This window comes from Brassica napus, unplaced genomic scaffold (assembly GCF_020379485.1).
Source record: "Brassica napus cultivar Da-Ae unplaced genomic scaffold, Da-Ae ScsIHWf_1585;HRSCAF=2197, whole genome shotgun sequence".
Lineage (NCBI taxonomy): Eukaryota > Viridiplantae > Streptophyta > Magnoliopsida > Brassicales > Brassicaceae > Brassica > Brassica napus.
This window is the reverse complement of record NW_026014999.1, coordinates 1-20,602: the sequence shown is the minus strand read 5'-3', so window position 1 is coordinate 20,602 and position 20,602 is coordinate 1. Positions and strand designations below refer to the sequence as shown.

Here is a 20,602-nt window from a genome sequence, read left to right as displayed (position 1 = left end):
AGTGGGATAGCTTCTTCATCCTAACTCCTATGAGATTTATTCAGCTTCCTGGTGATTCTCCACTACTTTATGTATCAAAATCAAGCTTCTTACATCGCGATTCATCCCTGGTTTGATTAGAATGACAAAGAAGCTGTCATATTCCCAAACAGGAAAACTGGGATCACCTGATTTGAAAGTGGGATAGCTTCTTCATCCTAACTCCTATGAGATTTATTCAGCTTCCTGGTGATTCTCCACTACTTTATGTATCAAAATCAAGCTTCTTACATCGCGATTCATCCTGGTTTGATTAGAATGACAAAGAAGCTGTCATATTCCCAAACAGGAAAACTGGGATCACCTGATTTGAAAGTGGGATAGCTTCTTCATCCCTAACTCCTATGAGATTTATTCAGCTTCCTGGTGATTCTCCACTACTTTATGTATCAAAATCAAGCTTCTTACATCGCGATTCATCCTGGTTTGATTAGAATGACAAAGAAGCTGTCATATTCCCAAACAGAAAACTGGGATCACCTGATTTGAAAGTGGGATAGCTTCTTCATCCCTAACTCCTATGAGATTTATTCAGCTTCCTGGTGATTCTCCACTACTTTATGTATCAAAATCAAGCTTCTTACATCGCGATTCATCCTGGTTTGATTAGAATGACAAAGAAGCTGTCATATTCCCAAACAGGAAAACTGGGATCACCTGATTTGAAAGTGGGATAGCTTCTTCATCCTAACTCCTATGAGATTTATTCAGCTTCCTGGTGATTCTCCACTACTTTATGTATCAAAATCAAGCTTCTTACATCGCGATTCATCCTGGTTTGATTAGAATGACAAAGAAGCTGTCATATTCCCAAACAGGAAAACTGGGATCACCTGATTTGAAAGTGGGATAGCTTCTTCATCCTAACTCCTATGAGATTTATTCACTTCCTGGTGATTCTCCACTACTTTATGTATCAAAATCAAGCTTCTTACATCGCGATTCATCCTGGTTTGATTAGAATGACAAAGAAGCTGTCATATTCCCAAACAGGAAAACTGGGATCACCTGATTTGAAAGTGGGATAGCTTCTTCATCCTAACTCCTATGAGATTTATTCAGCTTCCTGGTGATTCTCCACTACTTTATGTATCAAATCAAGCTTCTTACATCGCGATTCATCCTGGTTTGATTAGAATGACAAAGAAGCTGTCATATTCCCAAACAGGAAAACTGGGATCACCTGATTTGAAAGTGGGATAGCTTCTTCATCCTAACTCCTATGAGATTTATTCAGCTTCCTGGTGATTCTCCACTACTTTATGTATCAAAATCAAGCTTCTTACATCGCGATTCATCCTGGTTTGATTAGAATGACAAAGAAGCTGTCATATTCCCAAACAGGAAAACTGGGATCACCTGATTTGAAAGTGGGATAGCTTCTTCATCCTAACTCCTATGAGATTTATTCACTTCCTGGTGATTCTCCACTACTTTATGTATCAAAATCAAGCTTCTTACATCGCGATTCATCCTGGTTTGATTAGAATGACAAAGAAGCTGTCATATTCCCAAACAGGAAAACTGGGATCACCTGATTTGAAAGTGGGATAGCTTCTTCATCCTAACTCCTATGAGATTTATTCAGCTTCCTGGTGATTCTCCACTACTTTATGTATCAAAATCAAGCTTCTTACATCGCGATTCATCCTGGTTTGATTAGAATGACAAAGAAGCTGTCATATTCCCAAACAGGAAAACTGGGATCACCTGATTTGAAAGTGGGATAGCTTCTTCATCCTAACTCCTATGAGATTTATTCAGCTTCCTGGTGATTCTCCACTACTTTATGTATCAAAATCAAGCTTCTTACATCGCGATTCATCCTGGTTTGATTAGAATGACAAAGAAGCTGTCATATTCCCAAACAGGAAAACTGGGATCACCTGATTTGAAAGTGGGATAGCTTCTTCATCCTAACTCCTATGAGATTTATTCAGCTTCCTGGTGATTCTCCACTACTTTATGTATCAAAATCAAGCTTCTTACATCGCGATTCATCCTGGTTTGATTAGAATGACAAAGAAGCTGTCATATTCCCAAACAGGAAAACTGGGATCACCTGATTTGAAAGTGGGATAGCTTCTTCATCCTAACTCCTATGAGATTTATTCAGCTTCCTGGTGATTCTCCACTACTTTATGTATCAAAATCAAGCTTCTTACATCGCGATTCATCCTGGTTTGATTAGAATGACAAAGAAGCTGTCATATTCCCAAACAGGAAAACTGGGATCACCTGATTTGAAAGTGGGATAGCTTCTTCATCCTAACTCCTATGAGATTTATTCAGCTTCCTGGTGATTCTCCACTACTTTATGTATCAAAATCAAGCTTCTTACATCGCGATTCATCCTGGTTTGATTAGAATGACAAAGAAGCTGTCATATTCCCAAACAGGAAAACTGGGATCACCTGATTTGAAAGTGGGATAGCTTCTTCATCCTAACTCCTATGAGATTTATTCAGCTTCCTGGTGATTCTCCACTACTTTATGTATCAAAATCAAGCTTCTTACATCGCGATTCATCCTGGTTTGATTAGAATGACAAAGAAGCTGTCATATTCCCAAACAGGAAAACTGGGATCACCTGATTTGAAAGTGGGATAGCTTCTTCATCCTAACTCCTATGAGATTTATTCAGCTTCCTGGTGATTCTCCACTACTTTATGTATCAAAATCAAGCTTCTTACATCGCGATTCATCCTGGTTTGATTAGAATGACAAAGAAGCTGTCATATTCCCAAACAGAAAACTGGGATCACCTGATTTGAAAGTGGGATAGCTTCTTCATCCTAACTCCTATGAGATTTATTCAGCTTCCTGGTGATTCTCCACTACTTTATGTATCAAAATCAAGCTTCTTACATCGCGATTCATCCTGGTTTGATTAGAATGACAAAGAAGCTGTCATATTCCCAAACAGGAAAACTGGGATCACCTGATTTGAAAGTGGGATAGCTTCTTCATCCTAACTCCTATGAGATTTATTCAGCTTCCTGGTGATTCTCCACTACTTTATGTATCAAAATCAAGCTTCTTACATCGCGATTCATCATCCTGGTTTGATTAGAATGACAAAGAAGCTGTCATATTCCCAAACAGGAAAACTGGGATCACCTGATTTGAAAGTGGGATAGCTTCTTCATCCTAACTCCTATGAGATTTATTCACTTCCTGGTGATTCTCCACTACTTTATGTATCAAAATCAAGCTTCTTACATCGCGATTCATCCTGGTTTGATTAGAATGACAAAGAAGCTGTCATATTCCCAAACAGGAAAACTGGGATCACCTGATTTGAAAGTGGGATAGCTTCTTCATCCTAACTCCTATGAGATTTATTCAGCTTCCTGGTGATTCTCCACTACTTTATGTATCAAAATCAAGCTTCTTACATCGCGATTCATCCTGGTTTGATTAGAATGACAAAGAAGCTGTCATATTCCCAAACAGGAAAACTGGGATCACCTGATTTGAAAGTGGGATAGCTTCTTCATCCTAACTCCTATGAGATTTATTCAGCTTCCTGGTGATTCTCCACTACTTTATGTATCAAAATCAAGCTTCTTACATCGCGATTCATCCTGGTTTGATTAGAATGACAAAGAAGCTGTCATATTCCCAAACAGGAAAACTGGGATCACCTGATTTGAAAGTGGGATAGCTTCTTCATCCTAACTCCTATGAGATTTATTCAGCTTCCTGGTGATTCTCCACTACTTTATGTATCAAAATCAAGCTTCTTACATCGCGATTCATCCTGGTTTGATTAGAATGACAAAGAAGCTGTCATATTCCCAAACAGGAAAACTGGGATCACCTGATTTGAAAGTGGGATAGCTTCTTCATCCTAACTCCTATGAGATTTATTCAGCTTCCTGGTGATTCTCCACTACTTTATGTATCAAAATCAAGCTTCTTACATCGCGATTCATCCTGGTTTGATTAGAATGACAAAGAAGCTGTCATATTCCCAAACAGGAAAACTGGGATCACCTGATTTGAAAGTGGGATAGCTTCTTCATCCTAACTCCTATGAGATTTATTCACTTCCTGGTGATTCTCCACTACTTTATGTATCAAATCAATCAAGCTTCTTACATCGCGATTCATCCTTTTGATTAGAATGACAAAGAAGCTGTCATATTCCCAAACAGGAAAACTGGGATCACCTGATTTGAAAGTGGGATAGCTTCTTCATCCTAACTCCTATGAGATTTATTCAGCTTCCTGGTGATTCTCCACTACTTTATGTATCAAATCAAGCTTCTTACATCGCGATTCATCCTGGTTTGATTAGAATGACAAAGAAGCTGTCATATTCCCAAACAGGAAAACTGGGATCACCTGATTTGAAAGTGGGATAGCTTCTTCATCCTAACTCCTATGAGATTTATTCACTTCCTCCTGGTGATTCTCCACTACTTTATGTATCAAAATCAAGCTTCTTACATCGCGATTCATCCTGGTTTGATTAGAATGACAAAGAAGCTGTCATATTCCCAAACAGGAAAACTGGGATCACCTGATTTGAAAGTGGGATAGCTTCTTCATCCTAACTCCTATGAGATTTATTCAGCTTCCTGGTGATTCTCCACTACTTTATGTATCAAAATCAAGCTTCTTACATCGCGATTCATCCTGGTTTGATTAGAATGACAAAGAAGCTGTCATATTCCCAAACAGGAAAACTGGGATCACCTGATTTGAAAGTGGGATAGCTTCTTCATCCTAACTCCTATGAGATTTATTCAGCTTCCTGGTGATTCTCCACTACTTTATGTATCAAAATCAAGCTTCTTACATCGCGATTCATCCTGGTTTGATTAGAATGACAAAGAAGCTGTCATATTCCCAAACAGGAAAACTGGGATCACCTGATTTGAAAGTGGGATAGCTTCTTCATCCTAACTCCTATGAGATTTATTCAGCTTCCTGGTGATTCTCCACTACTTTATGTATCAAAATCAAGCTTCTTACATCGCGATTCATCCTGGTTTGATTAGAATGACAAAGAAGCTGTCATATTCCCAAACAGGAAAACTGGGATCACCTGATTTGAAAGTGGGATAGCTTCTTCATCCTAACTCCTATGAGATTTATTCAGCTTCCTGGTGATTCTCCACTACTTTATGTATCAAAATCAAGCTTCTTACATCGCGATTCATCCTGGTTTGATTAGAATGACAAAGAAGCTGTCATATTCCCAAACAGGAAAACTGGGATCACCTGATTTGAAAGTGGGATAGCTTCTTCATCCTAACTCCTATGAGATTTATTCAGCTTCCTGGTGATTCTCCACTACTTTATGTATCAAAATCAAGCTTCTTACATCGCGATTCATCCTGGTTTGATTAGAATGACAAAGAAGCTGTCATATTCCCAAACAGGAAAACTGGGATCACCTGATTTGAAAGTGGGATAGCTTCTTCATCCTAACTCCTATGAGATTTATTCACTTCCTGGTGATTCTCCACTACTTTATGTATCAAAATCAAGCTTCTTACATCGCGATTCATCCTGGTTTGATTAGAATGACAAAGAAGCTGTCATATTCCCAAACAGGAAAACTGGGATCACCTGATTTGAAAGTGGGATAGCTTCTTCATCCTAACTCCTATGAGATTTATTCAGCTTCCTGGTGATTCTCCACTACTTTATGTATCAAAATCAAGCTTCTTACATCGCGATTCATCCTGGTTTGATTAGAATGACAAAGAAGCTGTCATATTCCCAAACAGGAAAACTGGGATCACCTGATTTGAAAGTGGGATAGCTTCTTCATCCTAACTCCTATGAGATTTATTCAGCTTCCTGGTGATTCTCCACTACTTTATGTATCAAAATCAAGCTTCTTACATCGCGATTCATCCTGGTTTGATTAGAATGACAAAGAAGCTGTCATATTCCCAAACAGGAAAACTGGGATCACCTGATTTGAAAGTGGGATAGCTTCTTCATCCTAACTCCTATGAGATTTATTCAGCTTCCTGGTGATTCTCCACTACTTTATGTATCAAAATCAAGCTTCTTACATCGCGATTCATCCTGGTTTGATTAGAATGACAAAGAAGCTGTCATATTCCCAAACAGGAAAACTGGGATCACCTGATTTGAAAGTGGGATAGCTTCTTCATCCTAACTCCTATGAGATTTATTCAGCTTCCTGGTGATTCTCCACTACTTTATGTATCAAAATCAAGCTTCTTACATCGCGATTCATCCTGGTTTGATTAGAATGACAAAGAAGCTGTCATATTCCCAAACAGGAAAACTGGGATCACCTGATTTGAAAGTGGGATAGCTTCTTCATCCTAACTCCTATGAGATTTATTCAGCTTCCTGGTGATTCTCCACTACTTTATGTATCAAAATCAAGCTTCTTACATCGCGATTCATCCTGGTTTGATTAGAATGACAAAGAAGCTGTCATATTCCCAAACAGGAAAACTGGGATCACCTGATTTGAAAGTGGGATAGCTTCTTCATCCTAACTCCTATGAGATTTATTCAGCTTCCTGGTGATTCTCCACTACTTTATGTATCAAAATCAAGCTTCTTACATCGCGATTCATCCTGGTTTGATTAGAATGACAAAGAAGCTGTCATATTCCCAAACAGGAAAACTGGGATCACCTGATTTGAAAGTGGGATAGCTTCTTCATCCTAACTCCTATGAGATTTATTCAGCTTCCTGGTGATTCTCCACTACTTTATGTATCAAAATCAAGCTTCTTACATCGCGATTCATCCTGGTTTGATTAGAATGACAAAGAAGCTGTCATATTCCCAAACAGGAAAACTGGGATCACCTGATTTGAAAGTGGGATAGCTTCTTCATCCTAACTCCTATGAGATTTATTCAGCTTCCTGGTGATTCTCCACTACTTTATGTATCAAAATCAAGCTTCTTACATCGCGATTCATCCTGGTTTGATTAGAATGACAAAGAAGCTGTCATATTCCCAAACAGGAAAACTGGGATCACCTGATTTGAAAGTGGGATAGCTTCTTCATCCTAACTCCTATGAGATTTATTCAGCTTCCTGGTGATTCTCCACTACTTTATGTATCAAAATCAAGCTTCTTACATCGCGATTCATCCTGGTTTGATTAGAATGACAAAAGCTGTCATATTCCCAAACAGGAAAACTGGGATCACCTGATTTGAAAGTGGGATAGCTTCTTCATCCTAACTCCTATGAGATTTATTCAGCTTCCTGGTGATTCTCCACTACTTTATGTATCAAAATCAAGCTTCTTACATCGCGATTCATCCTGGTTTGATTAGAATGACAAAGAAGCTGTCATATTCCCAAACAGAAAACTGGGATCACCTGATTTGAAAGTGGGATAGCTTCTTCATCCTAACTCCTATGAGATTTATTCAGCTTCCTGGTGATTCTCCACTACTTTATGTATCAAAATCAAGCTTCTTACATCGCGATTCATCCTGGTTTGATTAGAATGACAAAGAAGCTGTCATATTCCCAAACAGGAAAACTGGGATCACCTGATTTGAAAGTGGGATAGCTTCTTCATCCTAACTCCTATGAGATTTATTCCTCCTGGTGATTCTCCACTACTTTATGTATCAAAATCAAGCTTCTTACATCGCGATTCATCCTGGTTTGATTAGAATGACAAAGAAGCTGTCATATTCCCAAACAAAAACTGGGATCACCTGATTTGAAAGTGGGATAGCTTCTTCATCCTAACTCCTATGAGATTTATTCAGCTTCCTGGTGATTCTCCACTACTTTATGTATCAAACAAGCTTCTTACATCGCGATTCATCCTGGTTTGATTAGAATGACAAAGAAGCTGTCATATTCCCAAACAGGAAAACTGGGATCACCTGATTTGAAAGTGGGATAGCTTCTTCATCCTAACTCCTATGAGATTTATTCAGCTTCCTGGTGATTCTCCACTACTTTATGTATCAAAATCAAGCTTCTTACATCGCGATTCATCCTGGTTTGATTAGAATGACAAAGAAGCTGTCATATTCCCAAACAGGAAAACTGGGATCACCTGATTTGAAAGTGGGATAGCTTCTTCATCCTAACTCCTATGAGATTTATTCAGCTTCCTGGTGATTCTCCACTACTTTATGTATCAAATCAAGCTTCTTACATCGCGATTCATCCTGGTTTGATTAGAATGACAAAGAAGCTGTCATATTCCCAAACAGGAAAACTGGGATCACCTGATTTGAAAGTGGGATAGCTTCTTCATCCTAACTCCTATGAGATTTATTCAGCTTCCTGGTGATTCTCCACTACTTTATGTTCAAATCAAGCTTCTTACATCGCGATTCATCCTGGTTTGATTAGAATGACAAAGAAGCTGTCATATTCCCAAACAGGAAAACTGGGATCACCTGATTTGAAAGTGGGATAGCTTCTTCATCCTAACTCCTATGAGATTTATTCAGCTTCCTGGTGATTCTCCACTACTTTATGTATCAAAATCAAGCTTCTTACATCGCGATTCATCCTGGTTTGATTAGAATGACAAAGAAGCTGTCATATTCCCAAACAGGAAAACTGGGATCACCTGATTTGAAAGTGGGATAGCTTCTTCATCCTAACTCCTATGAGATTTATTCAGCTTCCTGGTGATTCTCCACTACTTTATGTTTCAAAATCAAGCTTCTTACATCGCGATTCATCCTGGTTTGATTAGAATGACAAAGAAGCTGTCATATTCCCAAACAGGAAAACTGGGATCACCTGATTTGAAAGTGGGATAGCTTCTTCATCCTAACTCCTATGAGATTTATTCACTTCCTGGTGATTCTCCACTACTTTATATCAAAATCAAGCTTCTTACTTCACATCGCGATTCATCCTGGTTTGATTAGAATGACAAAGAAGCTGTCATATTCCCAAACAGGAAAACTGGGATCACCTGATTTGAAAGTGGGATAGCTTCTTCATCCTAACTCCTATGAGATTTATTCAGCTTCCTGGTGATTCTCCACTACTTTATGTATCAAAATCAAGCTTCTTACATCGCGATTCATCCTGGTTTGATTAGAATGACAAAGAAGCTGTCATATTCCCAAACAGGAAAACTGGTCACCTGATTTGAAAGTGGGATAGCTTCTTCATCCTAACTCCTATGAGATTTATTCGACTTCCTGGTGATTCTCCACTACTTTATGTATCAAAATCAAGCTTCTTACATCGCGATTCATCCTGGTTTGATTAGAATGACAAAGAAGCTGTCATATTCCAAACAGGAAAACTGGGATCACCTGATTTGAAAGTGGGATAGCTTCTTCATCCTAACTCCTATGAGATTTATTCGCTTCCTGGTGATTCTCCACTACTTTATGTATCAAAATCAAGCTTCTTACATCGCGATTTTGATATCTTGCATATTTGCATTGTTTTATCCATTCATCAATCATGAGCATTTTCATCATATAGATTAGGATTCAGACATGTTTAGGTTGCATTTTGCATACATGAGTCTCAATTAGGTCTGGAGTACCACACATGAGGTTATTTGGAGCTCAAAGGATGAAAAGAGTGATTTTGGACGAGCAAAGCCGGAGCGACCTCTCGGAGCGACGGCATGAGGTCGCTGTGCACACATCCCGGAGCGACTCATCCAGAGCGACTGCACAAGGTCGCTCGCGTTTTCACGTCTGGAACACACTTTACACCTCGGAGCGACCTTCCCAGAGCGACGTGCTGAAGTCGCTCGCTCCCGAACTCAAGCGACCCTACCAGAGCGACAGGGAGAAGTCGCTCGCGTTTCATCACCCGAGACGCAGAAACGACCCGGAGCGACTCTCGCAGCGACACAGCGAGGTCGCTCCCGAAGCCTGGAGCGACTTGTCGGAGCGACGGCTGAGGTCGCTCCGTGTTTTGTTTCTGCTCGAACTTGTGATTTCTCAAGGGCATTTTGGTCATTTCATTATGCACGTTTTTATTTTCTAAACCTATGTTTTATTACCTTGTAAGCCACCAGAGCAGATCATATCTTTTTTGTTCTTAGAAAAACCACCAAAACCTTTGGAAGGGATCTCTTTGAAGAATTGATCAGTTTTATTATTGAGAATTCTGTGTTCTTATCTATTTCTGTGTTTCTCTACATGATTAATCTGAAATCCAATATGGGTTTAAGAGGAATCATGGAGATTAGTGAGTAATCACCTTTTGAATTCATGGGTTAGGGAGATTAAGGGTGATTAGGTTAGTTCTAGGATGTTTTAGTGTAGATCATTCTTGTCCTTGCTAGTAGAGTATTCATAATGCATCTTCTGAGTTGGCCACTCAAAAGTTGATCAATAGGCATTTCCCACCCAAAGGTGTTGATGAAATGCCTGAGACAACTCTCCTAGGCTTTTAGTATACTTTGCCAAAGACATTTGTTTGTTAAAGATGCTAAGATAGCTAATAGACTTGTTAGTAATGATTGCTTTCATATTATTCAACCAAAGACATTTGATGTTTGAGATATGTTAGCAAATGAGCATTCATCTAGACATAGAGCTTGCTTAGAATTGTGTCTAGGCTTAAGGTTGATAGTTTGATTGATCATTTGCCATCCTTAGTTCGATACTTGATCACCCAAGGTCTAATCCCTATGCCCATGAGTTCTCTTTTCCCTTAGTCAAGAAAGTATCATTCTGTTATTGCTTTCTAGTTAGTAGTAGTTTAAAACCCATCTAAATCATTGGTTGCACTTAGATTAAGTGAGTACTTGCATTCTCAGTGCTTTGATATCCCTCAGAACTGGTTCGACAATCTTTATACTACAACATTTGTCTTAGGAGCCTTGAAAACTCCTAACATCAAATTGGCGCCGTTGCCAAATTCTGAGTAGATTTGAACATTGAGATTTAGTCACTTGCTTGAGACTAAGTCATTTTTATTTTCTTTTGTTACTGATTCTCTTCTTCACCTCCCTTTAATCTACAGGTGTATGAACTTGAGGAGCAGGGGTCCATCAAACCTAGTTCCAATAGCTGCAGACATCAGAGCTTTAGAGAGAGAGTGTGCTAGAAATAGAAGAGAAGAAGAGCAACAGGCTCACTTGCAGAGATTGAGTACTGATATGGAGACATACCTCAAAACCAACAGCGAGCAGCTCGACCCATTGGCACTTACGACCGCCCAACATTCATGGTCATAGATTGGGAATCCGAGCACCCGCTGTGGCAGCCAACAACTTTGAGATCAAATCAGGACTCCTCAACGTGATCGAGAACAACAAGTATCATGGCTTGGCTCTAGAGGATCCATTTGATCACTTGGACAGGTTCGACAGCTACTGTGGGTTGTCAAAAACCAATGGTGTGTCCGAAGATGCCTTAAAGCTCAAGCTATTCCCTTTCTCTTTGGGGGATAAGGCACGTCAGTGGGAGAAGTCTCTACCCAGCGACTCCATCACCACTTGGGATGACTGCAAGAAAGCATTCTTGGAGAAGTTCTTCTCTACTTCAAGAACTGCTAAGCTGAGAAACGAGATTTCCAGCTTTCAACAGAAGAACTTGGAAGGCTTCAGTGAAGCCTGGGAGAGATTCAAGGGCTACCAAGCTCAATGCCCACACCATGGCTTTCTCTAAGGAGAGCTTGCTGAGCACATTCTACCGTGGTGCTCTTCCTAAGTACAGAGCCAGACTGGATACAGCTAGCAATGGGTTCTTCTTGGGGAGAACTGAGGAAGATGCAGAGGAGCTGGTTGACAACATGGTAAAGAGTGATGCAGTCTACAGTGGAGACCACGACAGAAGCAGTAGAACAGATGATAAGCAGACGAGGAAGGAGTTGAAAGCTCTACAAGGAAAGATAGACATCCTCCTTGCTGATAAAGCTACCCAAGAGCAGCTGCACTTTGTTGGTAACCCAAGCCAAGAGACACCACTGTTGTCCATGAGGTTGAGGGTTTGGAAGGTCAGAAGAGCTGTGTTTCATCAACAACAATGGTAGCTGGTACAAAAAGAGCCCAACTTTCAGTACAACAACTACCAACAGAAATCCTATCCAACAACCAACAGAGTGGCTATCCGCCAAGAAACAACCAGCAAGGCAGCTATCAGCCTCAGCAAACCCCTCGTCTGGTTCCTCTGCTCCTCAAGAGAGCAGCACTGATACCTTACTGAAAGCAAATCTTGGAGTCTCAGACTAGAAGTGAGAAGCAAGTTGGTTATGAGTTGAAGAACCTTCATTCCAAGATTGATGGGAGCTACAATGAGCTCAACAACAAATTCTCACACCTTGCTTCTACAGTCAGGAATTTAGAGAATCAATTTGCTTCCATGAACACTCACCAGAATCGCCAGCAAGGATCTCTACCTGGAAAGTCTGACCAAAACCCAAGGAGGCCAAAGCTATCACCCTTAGGAGTGGTAAGCAGTTACCTCCTAGAACCCTCACCAAGGATGCTGAGAAATTAGGTGAGGGGGTTGCCATCAACATAGATGATGAAGTGGTGATTGTTGATGAGAAGATCAATGACGAGATCTTGGAGAAGATAGTGGAAGCCAAAGGTAAAGGAAAGGTTGGAGAGAGAAGAAGACAGTAAAGGATGGTGAAGTTGTTACTCTCCAAGTGAAAGTTCTTTTGTTCCTCCTCCCTATGAACCCAAACTTCCATTCCCTGGTAGATTCAAGAAGCAGCTGCTAGAGAAATACAAAGCTCTGTTTGAGAAGCAAATGAGTGAAGCTCAGGTTGCAATGCCCATCATCGATGCTTTCATGTTGATTCCTCAATACAACAATTTCCTGAAAGATGTTGTAGCTGCAAAGAAGAAGGAGATGGAAAGCATGATGATTCTTACCCATGAGTGCAATGCCATCATCCAGAGCTTGATGTTCCAGAGAAATTAGAGGATCCAGGAAGCTTCACACTACCTTGTGCTCTTGGACCTATGGTATTTGAGAAAAGTCTCTGCGATTTGGGAGCTAGTGTCAGCTTGATGCCTTTGTCTGTTGCAAAGAAGCTTGGATTCACTCAGTACAAGAAGTGTAGACTCTCTCTGGTGTTAGCTGATCGTTCAGTGAAGTACCCTGTGGGCATCTTAGAGGACCTCCCTGTGAAGATTGGAAGGTATGAGATACCTACAGATTTTGTGGTGCTTGAGATGGGTGAGGAGGCTCAACCCATTGATTCTAGGAAGGCCATTCTTAGCTACAGCAGGAGCTATTGTTAATGTGAAGGAAGGCACGATTGATCTCCATTTGGGTAAAGAGAACATCCTCCACTTTGACATCAAGAGGAAAATGAGAAACCAACTGTGTTCGGGCAAGCCTTCTACATTGAAGAGATGGACACTCCTGCTGATGAGCACCTTGAAGAGTTACCACCTGAGGACGACGAGGAGGGAGCATCTCCCTCTACTCATTCCCCATAGAAGGTAACCCACCACACTCCCTTGTATATACCATTTCATTTTTGCATATTAGTCTTCTTTTCGGTATCTCTCTCTACTTGACGACACAGAGACTGTGTAACTCAAGTTTGGGGGAGGTACCAAGTATTTGATCATGTTTGCTTTGATGTTGTTTCATTGAGTCATGCATTGCATACCTATTTGCATAGAAAAAAAAAAAAAAAAAACAATCATTTAGTTTGCATCATTTGCATTTTAGGAGAGTCTAGAGCATATAGGTTGCATTCACTTGCATTGGGAGCAATGATTTTGAATGCCTTGTAAAGAACACTACGTTGCACCTGAGTAGCTTTTGCACCTCTCAAAAAGACTTGTATGTTTCGAGCCTTGAAACTCTTCCTGAAACTTGTTGATTGCTGAAACTCAGTCTTTGAAGCCAACTACAACCTTATTTGAACTGAACGAACTTAATGCTTCTTGCTCATGGTCCCTTGTGTACTGAGTCATGGCTATACACACTTGAGTTGTCACATCTTTATGCCAATCTTTTTTGACAAACTCTAGTGGTAGACCACTCCCAAAACCTTTCCTTCCTTTTAAGCTTTCATTGTTTGATGAGTGAGGCCTTCTTCGGAAAGTCTTACATGTGCATAATGTTGAGAGTATCGGGAACGACAATGCTTGATCTTCATTCTTGCTAGATTGGACACTCTTTGTCTAGCTATAGGTGGGGGTGAGTGTTGTGATCATGATTTGGGAGAAATGAAAAGAAAAGGATAGACTCTTTGTGCTTAAGTGAATTGATTTTATTGGATAAGTAGAGAACCTCTAGCTCAGTTTTGAAAAGTCTTGGCCCCAACCTAAAAAAAAAAAAAAAAAAAAAAAAAAAAAAAAAAAAAAAGAAATCGAAAAAAAAAAAAGAAAAGAAAGAAAAGGGCTAGCAAAGTTGTTAGGAGCTAAGAAATGTTTTGAGGTTGTGAAAAATCCCTTGTAGATTTCAAAAAAAGAGTTAAAGTTCTTAGATCTTTTGGTGAGAGATGTGAGTTGGGTTTGACATTTGGGAATGATTGTGTAATTGTATGTTTGGGAAAAGGGTAGAACAATGGAGATTGAGCATTGTATGCATGAGTTGGTCCCTTTCTTAGATATATTATGTGCAATGTCAAGGCTACTTGTTTTGAGAGTAAACCACCTTAAAGATCATATGTTTTGAACCTCTTGAATCACTTGAATAAAAGCCTTCCCTTACCCAACCAAATGACTTGGACCAACTGACCATTTGCAAGAATTCACCTGATGTTTTGTGCTTAATGAATGTGAGAGTTGGTTGATTTGAATGTGTGGATGCTTGATGATGAGTGTAAGAACAAAAAGAGTTAGATAGGCCTAGAGAAGCTAGAGTGTAATAAGAGAGTGTGCTAGTTGTGTTTCTTTTGGCTATGTGCTCCCACCTTCAACCTCTCTCCCTATGAGTTCTAGAAAGTTCACTTGTGGACAAGTAAAAGAACAAGTTTGGGGGAGTTGATATCTTGCATATTTGCATTGTTTTATCCATTCATCCATGAGCATTTTCATCATATAGATTAGGATTTAGACATGTTTAGGTTGCATTTTGCATACATGAGTCTCTATTAGGTACTGGAGTACCACATAGGTATTTGGAGCTCAAAGAGGTGAAAAGAGTGATCTTTGGACGAGCACAGCCGGAGCGACCTCTCGGAGCGACGGCATGAGGTCGCTGTGCACCCATCCCGGAGCGACTCATCCAGAGCGACTGCACAAGGTCGCTCGCGTTTTCACGTCTGGAGACACACATTTACACCTCGGAGCGACCTTCCAGAGCGACGTGCTGAAGTCGCTCCCGAAGCTCAGAGCGACCATACCAGAGCGACAGGAGAAGTCGCTCGCGTTTTCATCACCCGGAGACGCGAGAACGAGCCCGGAGCGACCTCTCGCAGCGACACAGCGAGGTCGCTCCCGAAGCCTGGAGCGACTTGTCGGAGCGACGGGCTGAGGTCGCTCCGCGTTTTGTTTCTGCTCGAACTTGTGATTTCTCAAGGGCCTTTTGGTCATTTCATTATGCACGTTTTATTTCTAAACCTATGTTTTAATTCTCTGTAAGCCACCAGAGGCAGATCATTTTTGTTCTTAGAAAACCACCAAAAACCTTTGAAAGGGATCTCTTTGAATGAATGATCATTTTATTGAGAATTCTGTGTTCTTATCTATTTCCTTGTTTCTCTACATGATTAATCTGAAATCCAATATGGGTTTAAGAGGAATCATGGAGATTAGTGAGTAATCACCTTTTGAATTCATGGGTTAGGGAGATTAAGGGTGATTAGGTTAGTTCTAGGATGTTTTAGTGTAGATCATTCTTGTTCCTTGCTAGTAGAGTATTCATAATGCATCTTCTGAGTTGGCCACTCAAAAGTTGATCATTAGGCATTTCCCACCCAAAAGGTGTTTGATGAAATGCCTGAGACAACTCTCCTAGGCTTTTAGTATACTTTGCCAAAGACATTTGTTGTTAAAGATGCTAAGATAGCTAATAGACTTGTTAGTAATGATTGCTTTCATATTATTCAACCAAAGACATTTGATGTTTGAGATATGTTAGCAAATGAGCATTCATCTAGACATAGAGCTTGCTTAGAATTGTGTCTAGGCTTAAGGTTGATAGTTTGATTGATCATTTGCCATCCTTAGTTCGATACTTGATCACCCAAGGTCTAATCCCTATGCCCATGAGTTCTCTTTTCCCTTAGTCAAGAAAGTATCATTCTGTTATTTGCTTTCTAGTTTAGTATAGTTAAAAACCCATCTAAATCATTGGTTGCACTTAGATTAAGTGAGTACTTGCATTCTCAGTGCTTTGATATCCCTCAGAACTGGTTCGACAATCTTTTATACTACAACATTTGTCTTAGGAGCCTTGAAAACTCCTAACATCACGCTTCATCCTGGTTTGATTAGAATGACAAGAACTTCAATATTCCCAAACAGGGAAACTTGGATCACCTGAATTTAGAAAGTGGATAGCTTCTTCAAATCCTACTCCTATGAGATTTATTCAGCTTCTGGCTGATTCTCCACTACTTTATGTATCAAAATCAGCTTCTTACATTGCGATTCATCCTGGTTTGATTAGAATGACAAAGAAGCTGTCATATTCCTAAACAGGAAAACTGGGATCACCTGATTTGAAAGTGGGATAGCTTCTTCATCCTAACTCTATGAGATTTATTCAGCTTCCTGGTGATTCTCCACTACTTTATGTTTCAAATCAAAGCTTCTTACATCGCATCTCCTGGTTGATTTGAATGACAAAAAGCTTCATATTCCCAAACAAGAAAACTGGGATCACCTGATTGAAAGGGGATAGCTTCTTCATCCTAACTCCTATGAGATTTATTCAGCTTCCTGGTGATTCTCCACTACCTTTATGTATCAAATCAAGCTTTTACATCGCGATTCATCCTGGTTTGATTAGAATGACAAAGAAGCTGTCATATTCCCAAACAGGAAAACTGGATCACACCTGATTTGAAAGTGGGATAGCTTCTTCAATCCTAACTCCTATGAGATTTATTTCAGTTCCTGGTGGATTCTCCACTACTTTATGTATCAAAATCAAGCTTCTTACATCGCGATTCCTCCTGGTTTGATTAGAATGACAAAGAAGCTGTCATATTCCCAAACAGGAATTGGGATCACCTGATTTGAAAGTGGGATAGCTGCTTCATCCTAACTCCTATGAGATTTATTCAGCTTCCCCGTGATTCTCCACTACTTTATGTTTCAAAATCAAGCTTCTTACATCGCGATTCATTCATCTGGTTTGATTAGATGACAAGAAGCTGTCATATTCCCAAACAGAAAACTGGGATCACCTGATTTGAAAGTGGGATATCTTCTTCATCCTAACTCCTATGAGATTTATTCAGCTTCCTGATGATTCTCCACCACTTTATGTATCAAAATTAGCTTCTTACATCGCGATTCATCCTCCTGGTTTGATTAGAATGACAAAGAAGCTGTCATATTCCCAAATAGGAAAACTGGGATCACCTGATTTGAAAGTGGGATAGTTCTCTTCTTCATCCTAACTCCTATGAGATTTATTCAGCTTCCTGATGATTCTCCACTACTTTATGTATCAAAATCAAGCTTCTTACATCGCGATTCATCCTGGTTTGATTAGAAGACAAAGAAGCTGTCATATTCCCCAACAGGAACTGGATCCCTGATTTGAAATTGGGATAGCTTCTTCATCCTAACTCCTGTGAGATTTATTCGACTTCCTGGTGATTCTCCACTACTTTATGTTTCAAAATCAAAGCTCTTACTGTTGAGATGAGAGAATAAAGAGTTGATATATTGAGAGAGGAAGAGAGTTGGAGCAGACAGTAACTTTGGAGAGTTACCACAGTAACTTATTGTTACTGTGGTAACTAAAAGTTACCAAGTAACCAGGGTACTCGGATGGCAAGGAGAAGTTACCCTAGGTTGTCTACACTTGATCTAGTATGGGAAGGGATAGAGAGGAGAATGGACAGGCTGTCACTGCTGGAAAGGAGAAGAGTGCTTTAGCACTAGTAGAAGCATGTGAGCAATCTCAGCCATGGGATTAACAGCCTGTCCTTTGACTACACATGCTTATCTTATCCCCTTAGATTGATTTCGAAAATGCTTCTTTCCTTTGTATATATCTGATGTAAACTCTCTCATAATTAATTAATGGTTTTTTGAGTCTCTCTCTCTTAAGTCTCTCTCTGTTCTTAATCTCCAATCTCTTTAATTCTCAGATTAGACTTAATCACTCTTTAAATCACCAAATCTAATATGGTATCAGAGCCAGGTTACTTAAAAGGAGAGAGTGATTTCGTTTTTCTAATGTTCTTGAGTGTTCTTGAGTGTTCTTGAGAGTTCTTGAGATTTTTCAAGAGCTAGATCCTTTAAAAGTCAAGTTTGTGTCTGTTGGTGTTTCTTTTGGAGAGTCAGCTTCAAGGGAGTCCCTTTAGGTGTTTGACAAGGTCAGAAGATGGGTCTAGCTTGTGGTTCAGCAAGGCGTGAAGAGAAGAAGAGAGAGAATGAGTGGGGGTGGTTCTCACAAATGAAAACAACTCTGAAGAGGTGTGGAGTTTGGAGAAACCATGAGAAGGAAGAGTCTTTGAAGGGTAAAGCTGCTGAAAGATCAGACAGCAAGAAAACAAGTGGAAATTGCTTTAGTCTTGAAGAAAGTACACTGCTTGAGAAGATTGAAGATGTTTATGAGAACAAGATCAGTCTTAGGAGAGTGTATGAAGTCAAGAAGGTGATTAGTGGAGGTAAACCAGGAAGAGAAGAGTTCAATAACCATGTGAGGAAGCTACAACATTTGTGGTTGAACTACAAGGGTTGAGATCCCATGTGGATGGGGATACTACACACAAAGCAGAGAGTCTTGAAGCTCTTGGCGAGCATGGAGTCATCATATGGGTGGCTGGTAGAGATGGTTCTAAGAGGGAACAGCTTCCGGAAATGGAAGAGATTTGTGGGCTTATAAGAAGGGCGTATGAGATAATGAGAGATGATGAGAGGCTAACCATGAGTAGGAGTGAGAGCTCATGGAAGCCAACTGGGAGTAGGAGTGAGAGCTTCCAGAAGCTAACCATGAGTAGGAGTGAGGGCTCATGGAGGCTAACCGGGAGTAGGAGTGAGGGCTTCCGGAAGAAGGAAGGTGCAGAATGCTATCCAAAGCTTCTATCAACATAGGAAAGGGTAGAAAGAGAGTTGTGGGAGAGTGTTCTTACTCGCCTACATGGGGGAATCAGTAGAAGACAGTGGGTGTTTAAGAGAGCAGAGAAAGGGAGTGGAGCTGATGATCGCATCACAGGAAGGAATGGAGAGTGTTCATGGAACATGTACAAGCCTAGCAGCAAGCAAGAAGCATGCTATACAATCCGGAGCTTCTAAACCCATGTGATTGATTCTGGAGCAAGTCATCATATGATCAGTGATAGGAGGCTTATAAGTGAGATCAAGGCTGCAACAGGGAGTGTTAGGATAGCTAATGGTGCTATGATCCCAATAGAAGGAGTGGGAAAGCTCAAACTGTTTGAGAAGGACACGGCTGCCTTCTACATGCCTCAGTTCACTTCAAATCTATTATCTGTGAAGAAAGCTACCATTGATCTTGATTGTCAAGTAGTATTCAGACCTGATGAAGTTGAGTTTCAAGATTTGAAGACTGGGAGAGTCATTGGCAGAGGAGACAGCAAAATCAGCTATACCACCTCGACTTGGCTAAGACCTCTAATCCCTTTGATTCTATTTGCTTGAGTAGTACTGCTGCTGAAGATTGATAGTATTACTTGGCATGCTAGATTAGGACACCTCATGCTCGTGCCATTGAATTGATAATCCCTAATATGTCATTCAATCACTTGGATTGTGAAGCATGCATATTAGGAAAGCATTGTAGGACTGTTTTCCCAACATCTAAGACTACTTATGAGCATTGCTTTGATCTAGTTCACTCGGATGTGTGGACCCGCTCCATGCATTCTAGAGACAGCCATAAATACTTTGTGACATTCATTGATGAGAAGTCTAAGTATACATGGCTCACATTGCTTCCATCTAAAGATAGGTGCTAGAAGCGTTTATGAACTTCCAAGCATATGTATCTAATCAATACAATGCTACTGTGAAGGTACTGAGATCAGACAACGGAGGTGAATACATCATCAATGCCTTCAAGAGTCATCTAGCCAAGCATGGGATTTGTGCATCAGACCATTTGTCCCTACACAACCAGCAGAAATGGTTAGCTGAGAGGAAGAATAGGCACTTGATGGAGGTTGCTAGGTCGAGATGTTTCATGCAAATGTCCCAAAACGTTTTGGGGAGATGCTGTACAGACTGCTTGCTATCTCATCAACCGGTCCAACCAGATACTAAAGAATCTGTCTCCATTTGAGGTGCTGAATAAGAGCAAGCCTTTTATTGATCACCTACGGGTATTTGGGTGTGTATGCTATGTCATGAGTCCAGGAGAACAGAGAAACAAGCTGGAGGCAAAGAGCACTAAGGCTAGTTCATTGGATACTCTATCACTCAGAAGGATACAGTGCTATGATCCTGAAGCAAGGAGAGTGATGGTATCTAGAGAAGTGAAGTTTATTGAATCAAAAGGGTATTATGAAGAAAAGGAGTGGGAAAATCT

The 20,602-nt window shown here is 40.3% G+C and overlaps 1 non-coding gene across 1 annotated transcript; it reads right to left on the bottom strand.

The window, feature by feature from the left end:
• Positions 1-11,512: 11,512 nt before the first annotated feature.
• On the bottom strand, positions 11,513-11,619 carry LOC125597924. Its single transcript, XR_007332061.1, has one exon. It is a non-coding gene; the product is annotated as a small nucleolar RNA R71 (small nucleolar RNA).
• Positions 11,620-20,602: the final 8,983 nt, after the last annotated feature.